The sequence below is a fragment of the Aotus nancymaae genome, unplaced genomic scaffold (assembly GCF_030222135.1).
Source record: "Aotus nancymaae isolate 86718 unplaced genomic scaffold, 86718_ANA_hifiasm-v0.15.2.pri h1tg000036l, whole genome shotgun sequence".
Classification (NCBI taxonomy): domain Eukaryota; kingdom Metazoa; phylum Chordata; class Mammalia; order Primates; family Aotidae; genus Aotus; species Aotus nancymaae.
This window is the reverse complement of record NW_026988450.1, coordinates 30,405,321-30,426,437: the sequence shown is the minus strand read 5'-3', so window position 1 is coordinate 30,426,437 and position 21,117 is coordinate 30,405,321. Positions and strand designations below refer to the sequence as shown.

The 21,117-nt window shown below is 39.4% G+C and overlaps 1 protein-coding gene across 6 annotated transcripts in view; it reads left to right on the top strand.

Annotated features, from left to right (window-relative positions):
- The window catches only part of PAG1 (phosphoprotein membrane anchor with glycosphingolipid microdomains 1), a 146,116-nt gene that overhangs the window by 87,425 nt on the left and 37,574 nt on the right, over positions 1-21,117 (top strand). For all 6 annotated transcript variants that reach the window (XM_064384299.1, XM_012450947.3, XM_012450948.2 and 3 more), the window contains one exon: positions 4,167-4,260. The gene's annotated coding sequence lies outside the window, so the exon portion shown is untranslated. The remainder of the gene's footprint in view (positions 1-4,166; positions 4,261-21,117) is intronic.

The following is a 21,117-nucleotide window of genomic DNA, read 5'->3' as shown; positions in this document are numbered from 1 at the left end:
TGTGATTCATTCAGTGCTCAGTATGTTGAACTGTTTAACCAAGTCCTTTTGACATTGCAGTTACAGATGAGATGTCACAGACATCATAGAAAGGATTCAGGTATCAAGTGGGGTTGATTTATGGATGATCTTTAAGTTTCTTTTAAATTTGAGAATCTATAATTGAGCTTCATGATTCTAGTCTCATTCTGAGTAGATATCTTGCCTCCAGGTACAGTTTTTAAAAGTCAGACGTGAATTTGGAGTAGATTGCTGAAGTCTGTTCTCAGTCCCTGTATTTGTCTACCCAGATAGCAGGGAGACTGCACTCTCAACATCATTACTCCTTCCCCAGAAAAGACTGTTAGGATATAACCTTGAGAAAGCACTCCTCTCCTTAGACCCTCCTCCAGCACTGCCAGCGGGGGCTCAGCCCCGGCCATCTGTCGGGTGCACATCTCATCTGTCAGGGTTTCAGTGTCCCAGAATTGCGCTCTGTTTTGGTTCCTCTGAGTGGCTTTAGCCAGAATAAGAGTTCAGGTTAGTTTGGTAAAAATACATCCTGAACTCCCGGAGTTCACTCGCTTGGGCCTTCTTAGGAATGTCATCATCAGTGTTAAGAAGCTGCTAACCACCCTTATGAAAACTATCAGAGAGCCAGGTATAGCAGAAACTGCTGAGCATGGCATTCCATGGACAGGATATGTGGGTTTTGGAGAGAGGGCATATTTGACTTAATCATCTGCATCAGAAATCCTAAAATTCCATTTGGTGGAAAAAGAAATCAATATTGAAGGCACAGGGTTTCTATGTGATTGGGTCAATAATCATTTGCAGTGATTCACCTTATCTCTATACCCTGATACCCTGATTATCTCTATCACCCTTGGAAATAATCAGCATGATGAAAGGAGACCTGAAGGAGTATTTGGTCTATCAGAATTATACTCAAGTTGTCCCAGTCAGGGTATGGTAGTTTGCAACGGAGCTAAGTCATCTGCTTAGTGTAACAACTCTCATGATTCAGCTAAAATTATTTTGGGGTTTGCCATATTTTTTAAGATTAATCTGGAAAATAACTGATGCTTATAACATCCAAATGCTTGGAATATTAGTCTTGATAAGAGCTTTATATAGATGTAGTTCACATACCATACAAGTCACCTATTTAAAGTGCAACCATCAATTCTAGGACATTTTCATCACCCCTTCTTCCCCAGCCCTAAGGAACACAAATCTACTTTTTATGTCTATGTATTTGCCTATTTTGGACATTTCTTATAAACATATAATCATATAATATCATATAATTTTTTTGTGTGACTGGTTTATTTCACTTAGCATGTTTTCAAGGTTCATCCACGTTGTAACATGTACCAGCATTTTATTCTATTTTATGGCTGAATAATATTCTTTTGAATGGATATACCACATTTTGTGTATACCCACTCACCAGTTGAGGGGCACCGTTTCTCCTTCTTTGGCTGTTATGAATAATGCTTCTGTGAATATCTATGTGCAAGTTTTTGTGTGGATGTATATTTTCATTTCTTTTGCTTTGTACCTAGTAGAATTGCTGGGTCCAATGGTAACTCTCTGTTTAAGATTCTGAGGAACTACCAGACTGTTTCAAAGCAACTGTGTCATTTTACATTCCCATCAGTGGGGCATGGGGGTTCCGATATCTCCACATCCTCTTAACACTTGTTATTAGCTTAGACATGTTTGTTACGGCCAAGTGCAGATCACTAGGAAGGTATTAAGTGGTATCTCATTGTGGATGATTTCCACTTCGTTGTTGGCTACTGATGTTGGCATCTTTTCATGTGTTTTTTGATTATTTGTATATCTTTTATGGAGAAATGTCTCTTTGGATCCTTTGCCCATTTTTTGTTGGGTTACTTGTCTTTTTATTATTGAGTTATAAGAGCTATTTATATATTCTATATGTAAATCCCTTATCACATACGGTTTGCATATATTTTCTCCCATTTCTTGGGTTGTCTTTTTATTCACTTGATATTGTCCTTTAAATTACAAATATTTTTATTTTAATAAAGTCCAGTTTATCTGTTTTTTCTATAGTTGGCTTGTGCTTTTGGGGTCCCGTGCCTCTGCCAGATCTGAGCTGATGAAGATTTAGCCCTTTGGTTTTTTCTAACAGCTTTGTACTTTTTGCTCTTACCTTGAGGCATTTGATCCATTTTGTGTTCACTTTTTCTGTGGTCTGAGTTTATTCTCTTGTATGTGGCTGTCTAGTTGTTCCAGAACCATTTGCTGAAGAAGCCTGCTTTTTCCCCATTGAATACTCTTGGCACCCTTGCCAAAAACTCAGTTGGCCATATAGTTGAAGGAATATAAGTATATGGGTTTATTTCTGGATGCTAAAGCATTGAGCTCTATGTCTGTCCTTATGATAGCACCACAGTGTCTTAATGACCTTGTTTCCTTGGAATATTTTTAAGTTGCAAAATGTGTATTCTGAAAATATAAAACTGTGTACCATTTTTGTATTATTAAATTAACTGTCAAATCTCATCTCTAATTTTCAAATTAGGATCTTATTCATATCTGGTAATAGGGAAAGCACATCCAAACATTATTTTTAATACACATGAATAGAATTTGACATTTTTAAAGAAAATTGTTAATTCTTTACATTTTACCTTATTTAACTGTAAATATTTGCAGTTAAAATTGCAGCAATTTGATTTAGATAATTAAATCTTGTTCACGTTTCTGACTAATTCAGGAGAATTCCCTGGATTGACCATGATGACATGGAAGAGTGGAGAGGTTTAGGGTTGGAATCCACATCTCGATGTATCTGAATGGCAGGGGTTCAGAAGGAGGCTTGTCCTGAAGTCTAATAAAGGGGTGGCACGATGGCTTGGGAACTCAGTTGTCTATCAAGCCCTGCACCCGGCAAAGCTGTCTCCTAGTTGGTGTGATTGACAGCAGAAAGACCTGGAGTTGGGTTAGAAGAAGATAGCCCATGATCGTGTGTCTTGTTCTGATCTTTTTAAACTTATTAAAAGAAAATAATAATGTAGCTGAATGCCATGGCAAACAAAAGGCAGCAGTTTCTCACTTTCTAACTGTCAAGGAAATAATAGATATACCTCAAGATAATATAAATATTCTGCTGACTCTGCTATGGGAGAAAGCAACACACAGTCTATGATGATAATATGTGGTTCTAACAAAAGAACATCAGTAGATGCAAATCTGGAAGGCTCATGTTCCACTCAGTTTGTTATATTGGAAATCAGGAGTTATGCCTCAGTTGGTTAAAATGATTGAGATGTTCTGAATCTTAGTCAACAGCCAGGATATTCTCCTTAGAGTGTGAACACAGTCGTTCTTTCATTTGTTCGTTCATTCATTAATTCATTCCATCCCTCTTCCCTCCTCCGTTTCACACTGCACTTGTCATGGTGTCTTATGTAAAGTAAGTGTTCAATATGGGAGAGACTTATTTGAGGATGGAAAGAGAAGTAGAGAGGAAGAGGGGCAGAGGAAGGACTAGACACCAAAAATAGAGCAAAACCACAGATAGGATTGGGGAGCTGGTGAATCAGGAGGGACAGCAAGGGAAGTTGCCCACGTAGCCTCTCCTTTTCTGCACATCTTCCCCATTCCCACAGCAGAATACGTGAAGGGATGGCTTGGGGTTAGGTCTGCATGTCATCCAGGTCACACTGTTCACTCTGCACCAAAGTTTCCTTTTAATAAGAAATGTTCTGAACTGAATCACAGCTTACCTTACCAAAAAGTGTAAATCCTCTTTTTAAACACATCACTTGTTTTATTTCAAATTTCAGAAAACAGTTATTTGGATTTTAATATCACTGTAGTAACGCAGAGATTTACTTGGCATAAACTAGGAAAAATATGGAAAGAGCAAGTAAATTGATTTATATTTGATGAGACACTGACTTGACTTTTTTAATAAAAATTTTGGGGGGGATGGGGAGATGAGAACTTTATTGAAAATTTTTTATTTAATTATTACTGTCTATAGTTGTCTCTACTTTGCCTTTTGCTTTGTTCAGGAAGGAATATAAGAATATAAAGCTCAGTGTTTGATGTAGGAACACTAGCAATTTTACAGTGAACTGAACAAGTATCTTTCACAGTGTATACCCATCTGCCTTTTTTCTAACTTTCCTTCTCTTTGGTTATAGGCCAAGAAAGAAGAGAGAACTCTCACCACAACATTTCAAAGGGGATTCATTGCCAGAATTTGGAATACTCTTCTGGACAAACGTTTTCTCCAAGGTAAATATTACCATTGTACCAATAAGGGAGCACATGATTAGAATTTTCAGATGGCAGCGGTACAGCACAAAGGTTTAATTGTTTAGTCTCATACAGACCTAGAGTGATATGAGAGAAAGAGAGAGAAGGAGAGAGAGAGAAGAAAGCAGTGCTGTTGGGGCATCCTGCAGCCTCTTCTAAATGTGTTACCAGGAGAATGCCATCAGAATCTGGGAGCTCACTGGGCTGGACGAAAAATGTGTGGGAAATGAGGAAGAAAGGAGAGGCTGGCCTTTTTTCTTCATGTTACAGATACTTGTGAACACAAAAGCCAGTGGGGTTTGATTATAAAAATAACATTTTATCTTTAATAAGGAAAAAAATCAGTAGTTTCCTTTAGAGGTTAAAATAAAATATATGCTATATTCATATCACAAGAGGGGAAAGCCTGAATCATAATATTTTGCACTAACTGAGACAAGTATGAAAGATTTTAAGGAACTCCATGTTCTTCTATGAAAATACTTGCTAAGTAAGTCTTTAGAAAGCCTTTCATTGGTTTGTGAGAAATGCTTTATGAAGTTCTTGTTTTGGAAATCGTATCTTTAATGCCTCTTGTGGGGAGGTGTGTGTGTGTGTGTGTGTGTGTGTGTGTGTGACAGAGAGAGACAGAGAGAGAGAGAGAGACCAAAGAAGAATCTGTCAGCATGATACTCTGTGTTTCACAGGAGTAACTCTAGGCGCTTTCTTTATGAATCATGAGCTCAGTGGGAATAAAGGCTTAACAGAAGCAGCTGAATTCATAGTCAGCTTCAGCATTCATGAATTAGCTGCCAATATTTTAGCACAAATTGTTATGTCATTTCTATGAAGTTTCCCTGTCACTGCTCAGTCTGGAGCTAAAAGCTGTTTTATTTTATCTGATGAAATGCCTCCTAAAATTTTATCTGATGAAACACCTCCTTCCTTCCTTATAAAGATATTTGTGTAACCCACACACACAGAAATTCAAAAACATATGATCTCATTTAAAAGAAAATAAACTTGTCAACTTTCCCTGTTTAGAAGTTAATATGATAGAGTTGGCACTACTTAGCCCTTAGTGTTCTAGAAGGCAGTTTCAGACCGACGAGGGGAGAGTTCTGTTTGCCTCCTCGGTCCTCATCCTGGTTATTCTCCTCTGAAGGGCTTGGGGTGAGGGGAATGTAGGCTGTACATTAGAGGAGAATTTTGTGATACTATTCATTCTCTGTTCTGACAGAGAGGACATTGTTTGTTCACTGTAACAGGCTTGGCAGGAATCTGTGCTGTGCGTACAGAATGGGAAAATAGCAGAGCAGTGGGAAATCTGAAAATTCTAAGCAGCAGATCAGCTTAGAGATTTTTCAAAAATCTATTTTAATAGCTTCTCATTACTGTAGATGTAAGTCATAATTTGGGGAAATAGTTTTCCTTTCAGTGATAGTTTTTTTCACATTGTATTTTGCCTGTGTTACATGAAAAAAAGTCTCTAAGATAGCAGAATGCCTATCCAAGTACTGTAGTAACAAGAATTAAAATCATGGAAGTTTAGGAATACTTGATGAACTCACTAGACCTGCTTTGATATTGCCCTTTGTATGTCAGCATTCACATTGGTAGAAATGAAAATTAACCTATGTACGTCATCTGGTGGTTCACAGACGCGAGTGTGTTCTGCCAAAGATACATTTAAAGATGTGCCTTGAGGTAGAGGTGCCCTGCTAGTGAGAGGGAACTATGCCCCAAATGTTCAGAACTTTAAAGGCAACAACTATAAAAGCAAGGGCTCAAAGCAGTGTGCAAACCCGGAATTGGAAACTGACCTGGCCATGACTGAGGTCTGGTGTTTCTGCTGCTTGAAGCTATGTGTTTCCACCTCTCCCTGAGTACAAGGACTCGGCAATATGATGGTCCCTGATGGCCCCAGGTGTCTGGGGACTTTGTGTGTGTGCATGTGTGCTAGGCTACTGTGTTCACAGAAAGTGTGTGAGCTAGAGAGTGGGACAGCTTGCCACCAGCAGCCCCAACAGCAGGTGTGGGCAACCTCGTCCTTACGCTTACAGAGAAATTTATCATTACTTCTCAATCTTGGCCTATATTTTTAAGAACAGCTCCCTGGATATTTTTTTTTAAACTACATAATACAAATTATGAGACTTCTAAAATTATATCTGTGGTAGTATCAGTACACAGTAGAGCACTGGATTACTTTTTGTGTAGCCCGCGTAAGGGTTAATCTTACGTAACAAAAGCAGGTCCTTTACTCCACCACTAGTGATGTGATTCACATATACTATGTGCTTTGTTTTTTTAAGTTTCCCAGTCTTTTAAATTTGTTAGACAATCCTTTTGATGATGCATGTTTGTCTTTTAAAAAATGTATAGAAATTGGCTGGCTGTGGTGGCTCATGCCTAAATTTCCAGCACTTTGGGAGGCCAAGGCAGGCAGATTGTTTGAGTCCAGGAGTTCAAGACCAGCCTGGGCAACATGGCTGAAACCCCATCTCCACAAAAATTACAAAAATTAGCCAAGCATGGTGGCATGCACCTGTAGGCCCAGCTACCTGGGAGGCTGAAGTGGTAGGATCACTTGATCCTGGGAAGCAGAAGCTGCAGCGAACTGAGATCACACCTCTGCACTCCAGTCTGGGACAGAGCAAGACCCTGTCTCAAAAAAAAAAAATGTATAGAAACATATTTACATGATGGTAATTTCAAGTACATTACAAAGATAGCAAGAAAAAATAACCAAGGCTTTAATACCCTCTTTATCTTTCTTATATCTATTTGGTACATTTTTTGGTCTGTTTTTCAAGTAGTTTTTATTTTATTGTTTTTCACAGCTGAGTTAAGGATTACCGAGGGACGTGAGGTTGAGGCAGGGCCAGGCTCTCCTGGCTCAGCCAGGGGCTCCTTGGAGGTGCTGCCTGCTGCAGCAGGACCAGCAGACCCCTGGAAGACACCGCTATGTGCGGGGTAATTGCTGGCCCATCTGTGACTGCAGCCATGCCTCCTGTCCTGCCTGCTTGTTCCTTTTCTGCCGGGATCTCTGGTAACCCCCAAGGCCTGATCTTTAGCACATGCCAGTGGCAGCTGGCTCTTCATAACATGTGACCACACCTTGCCAGAAAGCTGGGAGAGTCTGCAGGCAGCTAAGTAAGCATGGGCACGGGCCTCATGTGTGTCATCATCACGGCTCGGGCAGGATACCCCAAAGCACGGCACGCAAGGGCCTTGTTTCACCAATGTTATATGTCACCATCAATTACGAAAGAAAATGTTTATCCGTCGAGGGAAATTGGAGTAAACACTTAATGACACTATTTTATTTTGGGTTTTGTTTTGTTTTGTTTTTCTGAGACAGAGCCTTGCTCTGTTGCCCAGGCTAGAGTACAGTGGCGCCATCTGGGCTCACTTCGATGTCTGCTTCCCGGATTCAAGTGATTCTTATGCCTCAGCCTCCTGAGTAGCTGGGATTATAGGTGAATGGCACTATTTTATTTAACAAACACTTAAATTGTACCTACAGTGAGGCAAGCACTGGTCTAAGCACTTTGCAAATATTCCTGATCACCCTATTACTATTATTAACATTTCTGTTTTACCAAAGAGGAAACTAAAGCTCAGAGAAGGTAAGTGACTTGCCAAAGGGTAGAGTGACTTGCCATTGGCATCTACTCCAGGGTCTAGGCATTAGGGCTCCATGGGTCCAAACACAGGTGTCCGTCCCTTGGACCATAGCAGAGCTTGCTTAACTGTCAGGCCCCTTTGGGCTCTGTACACACACACGCTGCCCCCACAGAGGTACACACAGCATGCTATGTTGTCATTTTTGGAACTCTGTCCCCACTGACTGATGGCATTTGCTCAGTGGAAGAAGAATTTGTTATCCCTGTCTTTCTAGAATTCACAGTGGGTGCAGACTAATGTTGCATGGTAAAGAGGATTCCAGGCACCTCCTCCTGTGGCTGTCAGGGTGAGCTGCATCCTGTGGCGTGCCTGCAGAAAAGCGCCCAAGCAGCATGCAAAGAAAGGCCTAGGGTACTGCCCTGCCATTCTTTACAGCTTCTTCACTGGTGGGTCCCGGGCCCTTTGACATCCTGTGGCCCTGGGCACAATGCAGTGTAGCACCACCTGCCAGCATGGAGAGCAGCCGCTCTTCAGGATGGACTTTTTTGACCATTTCTCCCTTCCCGCTACCGTGGGGATTTAGACAGTTGCTCCTGCAGACCTATCTTAACCCAGAACTCCCCAAAGTGGAATCTGAGGAGTGTTGATGGATGCAGCTCTCTCTCATTTGGATGCCCCTGCAAGAGAAAAGAAAAAATGGTTTATTAGTGGTTGGATATGTTTGGGAGACATGGGTTCAGCAGAATGAAATTGATTTACTTATTGCACAGGATTTCTCAGAATTTTCTTGTGACTCTCCAAAGCAACATGTAGAATGCAGAATTTCCTAAATTTTGTATTGCCTCAGGTCAGTGAAAATGTCTATCAATATCCCTTGGACAGTGTTGTCTTAAGGAGAGGTAAAAAAAATAAAAATCTAATGTCACAGGAGGCAAACAGATATTGAGGGAAAATCAATAAGCTATATTTTGGATCTCTAAATTCCAGTCTCTTTTTAAACTGATAGCTATTGGGACCTTAGAGCCTGAAATTTCTCATTTGTAAAATACGGAGGATGGAACTGAATTTTCTCTAAGCTTTTTTCTTCCTTATAAGCTAGTGGCTGTTTTGTTCCAGAAGAGTTTTAAGAATAAGATGCAATATACAACACATCAAATGGAAAATTGGTGAGGGTAAAATGAGACACAGAATATATAAGGTAGAAAACATGGGCCAGGCACAGTGGCTCACACCTGTAATCCCAACACTTTGGGAGGCCAAGGCGGGCAGATCATGAGGTCAAGAGATCAAGACCATCCTGGCCAACATGGTGAAACTGCATCTCTACTAATAATACAAAAATTAGGCGTGGTGATGAGCGCCTGTAGTCCCAGCTACTCGAGAGGCTGAGGCAGGAGAATTACTTGAACCTGGGAGGTGGAGGTTGCAGTGACCCACGATTGTACCACTGCACTCCAGCCTGGCAACAGAGTGAGACTCCATCTCAAAAATAAAATAAAATAAAAAGATGGAAGAAAGAGGGAAGTTATTATGCAAAATATGTTCTGTGAAATCTTTCATGGTTAATATAATAAAACCAAATTTTGTTCTGTGCTTTCTAAGGAACAGTTTGAAAAGGGAACAATGACCATAACTTCCTAATTAACAGAGTCCTAATTAAAAACAAACATTTTTCTAGAAGAAACAACTGTTCCCAGTTTGAACAAATTTTTCCCATGGCTTTTAATGCTGTGGTGTTGTCCTTTGGTCTTTTAGGTAGAAATTTCAGCTCTGGCAGAATGGCACCAAGATTTGGAACCTCAGTAGATACACTTCATAGGTACCTGTGGATACATATATATTATATACATCATCCATGCTTACTGAACCATTACATGTTGTAGCCCAGCCCAACTTGTGTATATGTGGAGCTGTTTGGGTCTTAACTCTGGACTCGAGTTTCTCCAGATCCTGGAGGGGCCGTGTGCCAGGAGCCCGGGAGTATCAGCCGCTCTCCAGGTGGCCTCCTTTATGCATCTTCACATCAGTTCTCCATCCTGCATCTCTAACTTAGCTTTGACCAAGCCTGGATCTGCATTTCCCAACAGCCTCTTCACAAAATCACTGCAATGCAAAGGTGTCCCAGGGGTTTTACTCTGTTCTGGTAGTAAAGGTTCAGACCTACGTTCCATTTTTAAAGTAATTATTAATAAATAAAATGATTACTTAAATACATTTAAGAAAATAATACTGCTTCAGGACTTCTTAAAGTGTGTGAAGCTATTAGTGCCAGTCAGATGAGTGAACATGCTTATGACTCACATAAACACTGCAAGCCCCCATAGTGGCTTTAATTAGTTTTTATAATTAGTCATGTACTGTTACTTTATACATATAATGGATAACTGATTAAAGACAGTAAGCAGAGGAAGCAACTGATGTGATGTTTATAACTGCAGTCATCTGGTCAAAATTCTTACAGACTTTTCATAGTGTAGATAATGTTTTATTTCCTGAACTGGGTGTTTATTTCTAAACATAGGTGTTTATTGGATTCTTCTTTTAATCTTAAATATTTTAATATATTTGTAAAGTTTTATATTAGCCTATTAGGTCATTTATATGGTATAAAATTCAATGTTGAAAAAAGAAAAAGTAATGATAATCATATATAATTTGGCTTGTTTATTAGAAATAAATATTACTCTTTCCCTCTCTCTCTTTTTTTCTTGCTCTCTCATTTTGCTCTCTCTCTCTTTCCTTACATTGTTTCTGATAAGCTGACAACACAGTCAAATGAAACACAATATATATATTAACTGCAGAGAAGTGTATGCAAACAGCAGCCTAAACCTTTTTTTATCTTGTCTCATTATTTTATAATTAAACACAAAAATTATTGTAGGTTGATTTTTTTGTCCATAATGCAAGATTACCAAATATTCATGAATGAAAACAAATTTTATCTGTTTATCTATCATGACATATTAATTTTTAGGTTGAAACTTATGTAATTGGTCCCCAAACCAAGTATATGCCCATTTGTCATTTCAAAAATTTGTCTACAAGTCATGCATTTCATTACATGATTAACTTAAAATAGACTAAGCAGCACATCACTGTTAAATAAGAAGAAAGTCAAATTAGAATCAGTAAAGTTTGTATTTAAATGAACTTGATAATGTAACCTTTAGTAATTTACTTAAAATCAAATAATTTTACTTAAGTTACTTCTTACATGCCATAAAATTTTAAAATAATTAAAATATCTTCCATAGAGGTTTGCAAAGTTTATACAAGTCAAAACATATGAAACCTTTAAAGAAGTCAGGAAAAGATATTAAAATAATTATTTGTATTCATTTTAAAGAGAATCTTACTGTTCTCGAGTAGATTACTGATAATTGGATAATGTGAGGTGTGGTCAGTAGCAGAAGGGAGATTAAAGGCCAATCGGATAGTCACCTGATTTGAAGAAAATGTTATAAAGTAATTCTTGCTATGCCTTGCCCTGTGCACATCATAGAAAAATCTCTTATAATTCCCTGTCCCAGCTCTCAGTGAAAATCAAGGATTACCTCTTCCAATGAATACTAACCTTAAATAGTTATACAAAAACCTATACTGTTTTATGTTCTTTTTATTTATTGAAGGTATACATAGATATTGATAGTATTTTGAAATACCAATTACAAATGAGTACCATTTTCCCAATAATATATGGGCATTATTGTGAAATGAAATACCTTTTACCTTTAATTAATTGATTGATGGGCGTTATTGTGCCCATATATTATTGAGAAAAAATACGGTAAGTAAATTTTACATCTACTATTATATCCAAATGTGGCTAACAATTCAGAATGATTTAGATCAGCATGATTATTTTCCAGCAATATCGATGTTGCTTGGCTGTTCCAATTGTTAATTTTAAAACTCAACTGTCATCAGACTAACTATGATTTAGTAAAACTTTGGTAAATGTCTAAAGGAGGCCTTCAGTAAATATGATCTAAGGAAAAGGAAATATACAGAAATGAAGTAACTTTTACTTTGAATTAATTGAAGTAAGTTGCAGCATTTTTCTGAATTGCAGCTAGCTTTCATTTTCAGACTTGGGAAGAACAAGTCATTTGTACCAGGAAGTAGATGGTAAAGCACTATGTTTGGCAACTTAGGGAACATTTTTAGCATTTGAATTTCCCTATTTATAGTACAGCATCAGGCATAGTAAAATGTTTGGCATTTCTATAAGGGATGCAAACGCCTTAACATTCACTGTTGTGATCTAACAATTCATTTCAGAGTAAGATGAATCAGTCTTGTTTGGAAAATGTTTTACACAAATACTGGCAAGGAAACTATCACTGCATTTCTGTGGATTTAAAAAATGCAGACTCCTCTAAACTAAATGATGACAAATTGCACAATGTTTTTTCTTTCTTCTGCATTACTATGCTTCTATGTGAACTGACTTTTATTACTCCAAATTCTCACACTACTCTGCTCCATTCCTTGATTTTTAGATTTTGTTAACCCATGCCGGAATCAGAAACTCTGTTTCCAGGCCCTTCTAAATGTCAAATTCTTTTTAACCTAGCCTTCCTTTAATCCACAGTGTTTTTCCCATAATTGAAACTACAGATTATTTCATTAACATATGCCCTTTTCTTTTGCATTAGAGAACATGAGAATTGTAATTTGTAAGATTTACCCTTCATTTGCTACATAGAAGAGAAATATTCATATTCTCTTTCTCTCTTTATCGCACACACAGAAGCACACACACACACACACACACATACATGAAAAATGAGCAGACTAAATGTAATGCAGCATCCTAGATGGGATCTTGGAACCAAAAATAAAAGGATCAAGAAAATCTGAATAATAATAATAATAATAATAATAATAATAATGTACCAATATTGGTTCATTAATTGTAACACATGTACCATACTAATATAAGATGTTAATAATAGACTAGAAAAAAATACAGCAAATGCATTTATAACTAATGTATTAAATAACCATAGTTGACTTCAGCCTGTTTTGTGATAAGAAGAATTGAAGTATAAAAAGTGATAATGATATCTCCTGTTGTCAGTGTCTTCTACTGAACATAGCCATCTATAGCAGAGGCTGGCAAAATCCAAGTATTTGGCAAAAGCTGGGGACCAAATCCAGCCCCGCCACCTGTTTCTGTAGGGCTTGAACACACTTCACTGTTATCTTCCAGATGCCCCTAGCGGGGCGAGAGGATGCAGGTTCAGATGTCCTGGGCTCCATTCCCAGCCATTTGGTGTTATGGGTATTGTTTGACTTGTTTAACCTTTCTGGATGTCATTTTTCATATCTGTGAAGTCAGAGGGTCAAAACAGATTTTTCGGAACCTGTGGTTTAGAGAATTTTGATTCTGAATGTGTGTTGGAGGTCCATTTGTGATTACAGCATAGAGTTTATTGAAGATGAAATTTTGGCATTAAGGCAATTTGCATTCATTATGTATGCACTATATAGTTTATAACATAAGATTACCCATCACTTTTCAGCACTTTTGAACTTCTTTACAAAAAAGAAGTAATCACAAAAAAGAACACTATTGCCGTGTGTATTAATTAGTCTGTTCTCATGCTGCCAATAAAGACATACACAACACAGGGTAATTTATAAAGGAAAGAGGTTTAATGGAATCACAGTTCCACATGGCTGGGGAGGCCTCACAATCATGGTGGAAGGCAAAGAAGAAGCAAAGGCACATCTTACATGGCAGCAAGCAAGAGAGAGCTTGTGTAGGGGAACTCCCATTTATAAAGCCATGAGATCTCATGAGACTCATTCACCATCACAAGAACAGCATGGGAAAGACCCGCCCCCAATGATTCAATCTCCTTTGACCAGGTCCCTCCCACAACATGTAGGAATCATGGGAACCACAATTTAAGATGAGATTTGGGTGGGGACACAGCCAAACATGTCATTCTACCCCTGGCCCCTTCCAAATCTCATGTCTTCCTATTTCAAAACCAATCATGCCTTACTAACAGTACCCCAAAGTCTTATTTCAGCATAACTAAAAAGTCCACAGGCTAAAGTCTCATTTGAGACAAGGCAAGTCCCTTTCACCTATGGGCCTGTAAAATTAAAAGCAGGTTAGTTATTTCCCAGATACAATGCGGGTACAGGCATTGGGTGCATATACCCATTCCAAATGGAAGAAATTGGCCAAAACAAAGGGGCTACAGGCCTCATGCAAGTCCAAAATTCAATAGGATAGTCATTAAACCTTAAAATGACCTTTGACTCCATGTCTCACACCCAGGGCATGCCGATGTAAGAGGTGGGTTCCCACTGCCTTGGACAGCTCTATCCCTGAGGGTTTTTAGGGTACAGCCCCCATACTAGCTGCTTTCATGGGCAGGTGTTGAGTGTCTGTGACTTTTCTAGGTGCACAGTGCAAGCTATTGGTGGATCTACCATTCTGGGGTCTGGAAGACAGTGACCCTCTTCTCATAGGTGTACTAGGCACTGCCCCAGTGGGGATTCTGTGTGAGGCCTCCAACCCCACATTTCCCTTCCACAATGCTCTAGCAAAGGTTCTCCATTAAGGACCAACCCTTGCAGCAAACTTCTGCTGAGACCTACAGGCATTTCCATACGTCCTCTGAAATCTAGGTAGAGGTTCCGAAACCTCAGTTATTGACTTCTGTGCACCCATAGGCCCAACACCACGTGTAAGCCACCAAGGCTTGGGGCTTGCACTCTCTGAAGCAAGGGCCTGAGCTGTATGTTGGCCCCCTTTAGCCATGGCTGGAACTGAAGCAGCTGGGATGCAGGGCACCATGTTCCGAGGCTGCACAGAGCAGGTGGACCCTCGGCCTGGCCCACTAAACCATTTTTCCTTTCTAGGTCTTCAGACCTGTGATGGGAGGGGTTGCTGGGAAGGTCTCTGACATGCCCTGGGGACATTTTCCCCGTTGTCTTGGTGATTAACATTTGCTTCCTCATTACTTAGGCAAATTTCTGCAGCCAGCTTGAATTTCTCCCCAGAAAACGGGTTTTTCTTTTTTATCACATCATCAGGCTGTAAATTTTCCAAACTTTTATGCTCTGCTTCCTCTTGAATGCTTAGAAATTTATTCAGCCAGATACCCTAAATCATCCATCTCAAGTTTAAAATTCCACAGACCTCTAGGGCAAGGGCACAGTGTGCCAGTCTCTTTGCATAGCAAGAGTGATCTTTACTCCAGTTCCCAACAAGTTTGCCATTTCCATCTGAGACCACCTCAGCATGCACTTCATTGTCCCTATTACTATCAGCATTTTGACCAATAAGTTCCAAACTTTCCCACATTTTCCTGTCTTCTTCTGAGCCCTGCAAACTATTCCAACCTCTGCCTGTTACCCAGTTCCAAAGTCACTTCCACATTTTCAGGTATCTTTATAGCAGCACCCCACTCCTGGTACCAATTTACTGTATTAGTCTGTTCTCATGCTGCTAATAAAGACATAGACAAGACTGAGTAATTTATAAAGGAAAGAGGTTTTGTGAAATCACAGTTACACATGGCTTGGTAAGCCTCACGATTATGGTGGAAGGCAAAGAAGAGGCAAAGGCACATCTTAACGTGGCATCAGGCAAGAGAGCATGTGCAGGGTAACTCCCCTTTATAAAACCATCAGATCTCATGAGACTTATTCACCATCATGAGAACAGCACGGGAAAGACCTGTCCCCATGATTCAATCACCTCCAGTTGGGTCCCTCCCACAACACATGGGAATCATGGTAGCTGCAATTCAAGAGAGATTTGGAGGGGAACACAGCCAAACCATATCACCGTGTGAGTCACTTATGTACTAGGAAGGCAAGACCACAGTTTTTTGAAATGCCCATGTTGAATCTGAGCTCAAAATTATATTAAAATATTAAATTGTACCTTAATTTGTGATAAAGTATTACATCCATTATAATGTACACTTTCAGAAAGAAAAATTTTAGGCTAATGTGTTTTTAGATTGTACACTTAAATGCAATGTAGATTGAATTTATAATCCAGTATAGCGAATAATATTATGTGGTATTTAATTTAGGCCAATAAAATTTTGAATACCTAATTATGTTAAGGTCTTTAAGAAAGTTAAGACTTTGCCAGATGTTCATATTATGCTTGTTGAGTTAATTATCAGGAAGTTACTTATCTGATCATTGTTTCTTAATTTCTTTTGAGCCAGTCATTGTCCATTATAAGAAATTATTTTCCATCTGTATTTCAGTGCTGGGTTTTGATTATAGACATATCAAAAAGGTTTATTTAGACTGCCTTTAAAGTTAAATCTAATAGTAATCATTTGACTAGTAGAGGCACTCCAGGAAAAGGTTGAGTAGTGGCTCTCCACTTTGGCTACTCAGTAAAATTACCCAAGGGACCATTTAAATTCCCATCTGCAGGTGTACCCCCAAACTAATTAAGTCAATCTCTGGAGGCATTTTTTAAAGCTCCCAAGGTTTTTCCAATATGCAGCCAAAGTTGACACATACAGGCCTTGAGAACAAGCAAGGAAAGCCTCCTGTGGAGGTCTTTCTATAGCATAACACTCTTGCTTTTTGTAATTGGGTAACTTGAGTAGCTATGAAGTTATTTGAAGAAGTTTATTTTCAAAGAGAAAGAAACTTCCCAGTATCTGGAGGGGGCAGAAAGCACATGTTGCTTGCCCTAAATCTCCATCCTACAAATACCAGGAGAGTTTGTCCTGATTTTGAAAGGATTTGGGAATTAACATCCTGCTTGTGTCAATGCATGGTATTTGCTTTAACTTTTGTTTGGCATCTTATTTCACCTATAAGATCAATGGAAGTTAACATTTATTGAGCACACTTGCTAAGTATTAGGCCCTGTGCTATAAACATCACTCTGTCTCATAGCCAGGAAAGATAGAATTATTCACTTTGGAATAAAAAGTCAGAGTTCTGTTTTGTTAGAGAAATCTTACCTCAGAGTAATTGAATGTTTAGTCATTTATTTATTCATCTGGTAACGTTTGTTGAATACATATGCTATTCAAAAAAATAAGTTTAACATGCCCAAAGACTACAAAGAAGCTATTCATTATCTGTTGCTTCATAACAACCTTAGTAGCTTTAGATGAACGTGTATTTAGCTCTTGATTCTGTGATTGATAGTCTAGGCTGGGCTTAGCTGGGCAATCCTCTCTTGGCTAGGCTCACTCATGCAACAGTGGTCAGCTGTGGTTTGGCTTTGCTGATCCTGGTGGAGCTCTGTCACCTGTCTGGGAGCTTTAGTTGAGGCAAGCTGGCTGACCGAGCTCTGGTCCTTTGGCCTCTCAGCCATCAGCAGATTTGTTGGAATATGAAGTTAGGGTTTCCTAGAGAATGCCTGAAGTATGCAAAGCACCTTAGGCCTGGTGTGAGAACTGGCACACCATCACTCCTGCCACATTTCCTGGCCAAAGCAAGTCACAAGCCCAGTCTAGACACAAGGAGTGGGGAAAGAGATTTCATTTCTTGATGGAATGTACTAAAAAGTCACATTTTAAAGGACAAGGAGAAAGGAAAGAGTGAGCGATTATGGTTAATTTTGCAGTCAACCACAGGTAGAAAACTTTAATTCTATTTTGGAACATTAAAAGATGTTCCTGAGAAATGGTTACATTTGAGCAGGTTTCAAGGGTAGAAAATATATTTCAGGTAGAGGCAATAGCATAAGGAGAACTGTCAAATTGTACTTTCATTAGTGAAAAACAAAATGGAAATAGTAAGTTCCCTAAACATAGAAAATGTCTAGCCAACACCGAGCATGTGGAAGGCACTCAGCATGTACTTTATCATTTACATCAAAAGGCAGTGACGTGACTAAGAGTTTAGGCACTTAAAGCAGGTCTAATAACCGGATAGCCTTACCATTTACCAGCTAGTTGAGCTGGAACAAGTTACCGTGCCTCTTTAGTACACTGAGGACAATAATGCCTCCTATATCAGGTAGCATTTGCTGCATAACAAACCACCCCATGACTTCACAGCTTAAAAACAACAGCCATTTTCTCAGCTCCTCATTCTACAGTTTTATGGTTTGGATCGTCTTAGGTGGGAGGTTCTTCTGACCTCAGTTGGGCTCATGCCTGTGTCTTTGGTCAGCTTGCAGTCAGCCAGGTGTCTGCTTCTGGGGATGACTGGGTATTGGGGGAACAATAATGACAACTGGACAACCACATTCTCTCATCATCCAGCAGGCTAGTGTGGGCTTATTCACATAGAGGATCAGCAGGGTTCTAGAGGGAGAGTAGAAGCATTCAAAGCATATGGGCTGGGTGCAGCCTTGACACACTATTGCTTCCACTGAGGTCCATGAGCTAAAAGGAGTCACAAAGCCAGCCCACTATGAAGAGTAGATAAATAGCATTTCTTGCTGGAAGGGGCTACAAAGTCATGTTGCAAAAGGTGAGGATACAGGGAAGGGAAGACTTGTGACCATCTAGGGAATCTTTTATACCTATCTATAGCTCACAACACTCCTATGAAGAAAAAGTTAAATGTAACTTGATTTTTCTAGGTGAGGCTCCAACCTAAAAAGTACCAAGTTAATCATAGATATTCAATGTATGGATTGAATATCTTTTTCCTGTAAAAATTAGAAATCAGATTTTAAGCCAAAATCTTTAATCGCTTACTTTTATAGAATATCAGATGAGCCTCCAAGTGCTTCTTACAAAGATTAAACATTACAATTCTTTCCCTGTTGCAGAAAGATAATGTAAGTGGGGAAAACTCACTGCCTCTGAGTGTGTGCATATCTAGGCATGGAGTCCAGGTGCCAACACCTGAGGAGGCTGACAGAGCCTGGCAGCTGCACTGTGTAAAAAAAATACGCTTTCTCAACATAAAGGGTCAACTCAGGAGAAGAACCAGAGTTGGTAAAGTACAAAATTTCAGCTCCCAAAATATTTAAGGCCTTTTATAATGGGTAAGAACTCGTTTCAAAACCTATGCAAAGAACAAAAACCTTAATAAATTGTTATTGATTTTTTTCACTGTTACGAGTATTTTCATAAAACCAGCTAAGCCTCATATAGTTCTAGATTGATCCATGCATAGCTTTTGGATCCCATAAATTGCATTCAATGGAGATTTATTTATCTGGCAGCTAGAATACCTCTAATCAGTGATGTGAGCTGGATCAAAAATACCTATCCTCTTTGAAATAAATAGAACATCAAAGGGTATTCTTTCAAGAATGTGTAGTGTAGAAATATGGCAAATGTGCATTGAGGGTGGTGACTGCCTTTTTATGATTATGGAACTTCTAAGCTCCTTAAAGGCTTAAAGGATAGAGATCAGATGGTCCTTGGGCTCTGCCTCCTGATTCCAGCCTGCTTTACCCAACGCACCACCTCCAGAAGCTTCAAGGCCCCCAAAAGTGCCCTCTATCCGCCTGATTGTACATCATTCGCAAACACTGAGTCTCCATTATACTGCTGTTCCTCTTATGATTTTACAAAGTCTTAGTAGGGGAGTGATTAAGCACTGTGGCTCTGATCCTCATATCTCTCATTTTCTTCCTCTCTGAGTGACAGGGGAAGCTTCTAAAGCTACAAACCTCATTCCTTATTTCCTTAATAGTGGTCGTATGAAGACATGTTTACGTGGTCATTCTATCGTATTTAGAGTCATTTGCTCTTAACAACAACCATTGAATCCCCAACCATTTCTGTCACCAGAAAAGAAAAACGAATATAAATTAATTAACATTTTTAGGATAGCCCAACATTGGGTTTGCTGATGGTCTCGCTTTGGCTTTCAAAGCCTGCTGGTCCCTGCCTTGCTCTATGGCACTGGAGTATGGGTCAGTCACTTTCTGGAACGGCTTCAATGCATTTGCTATAAAGAGTAAATAGTTTGTTTTCAACTGTCAGTTTGTTTTTAAAGTAATGTTTTATGGGCCATGTAATGAAGTACCTAATGTAGTGCCAAGCACATAGCAATAAGTATTTGTAGACTTGATATGTCTGTCTGTGCATGCCTGAGAATGATTTCCGGTTTATAAAATTTGTGTTGTCAAGGAAAGCAGTTTTTGTTGCTACTGATAAACCATCTGGGGCTTGATATTCTAAATTTGATGACTCTACTTATGCATAATATCTTTAAGGGAGATTCCATATTTTTGATGTTTGTTTGCCAAACTAGAGTTATGTACAAAGTTGTAAGCCCAAAATATGAGAATTTTACCCTGGCAAACCCTACAAATATTTTAAATTACTGCAGTGATTTTTTAGTAAATAAAATGTAAATGCAAATTTGTGGGACTAGATTTCAGAGGTCCCTGAACATTCTATGGTTTTTAATACTGGTACTGTAAGGAATTTATATTATATTGAACATGTTGTATTAAGCATATGTCTTGAGACTAGGTGCAGTGGCTCACACCTGTAATCCCAGAACTTTGGGAGGCTGAGGTGGGCAAATGACTTGAGGTCTTGAACTTCTGTTCAAGACCAGCCTGGTCAACACGGTGAAACCCTATCTCTACAAAACATACAAAAATTAGCCGGGTATGGTGGCAGACACCTGTAATCCCAGTTACTCGGGAGGCTAAGGCAGGAGAATCACTTAAACCCTGGGGGCAGAGGTTGCTGTGAGCTGAGATCATGCCACTGCATTCTAGCCTGGGTGACAAAGTGAGACTCTGTCTCAAAAAAAGAGGGCAGGAGGAACTTGATATTGAATTAGGTATGGGAGGAAACTGAGAGGGTGGTAAACAGGGAGGACTTGGGATTTGATCTTGGGCAGCTACCTGAAGATGGCACTATTTCCAGAGAGAGGAGCCCTGGAGGATGACCCCTGGGCAGGGAACAATGGAGAGTCCAGCCTTGTGCACACTGAGGTGGAGGGCTGGGGGACACCCAAGCGGAGAAACCCAGGTGCAGCTGGATATGGGATGGCAGCTCAGAACAGAAGCTTGGGCCAGAGATACAATTCTGGGGATCACGGCAACCTAATGGGAATTGAAGGCATGGTTGTGGATGACATGTCCAGGAAGACAACATGCAGCAAAATCAGGGAAAGGGCCCAAGACTACACCTTAAACAACTACGGTATTTCACAGCTAGGGAGAGGAGCCAGCTTCCTGGGGTGTTTTCTCAAATGTGTGGTTACCATAGTTTGTCATCCTCCTTTGACCCATACCTCTGCCTTTTAAATTGGCAAATGGATGATAATGATTCTGGATAGTTA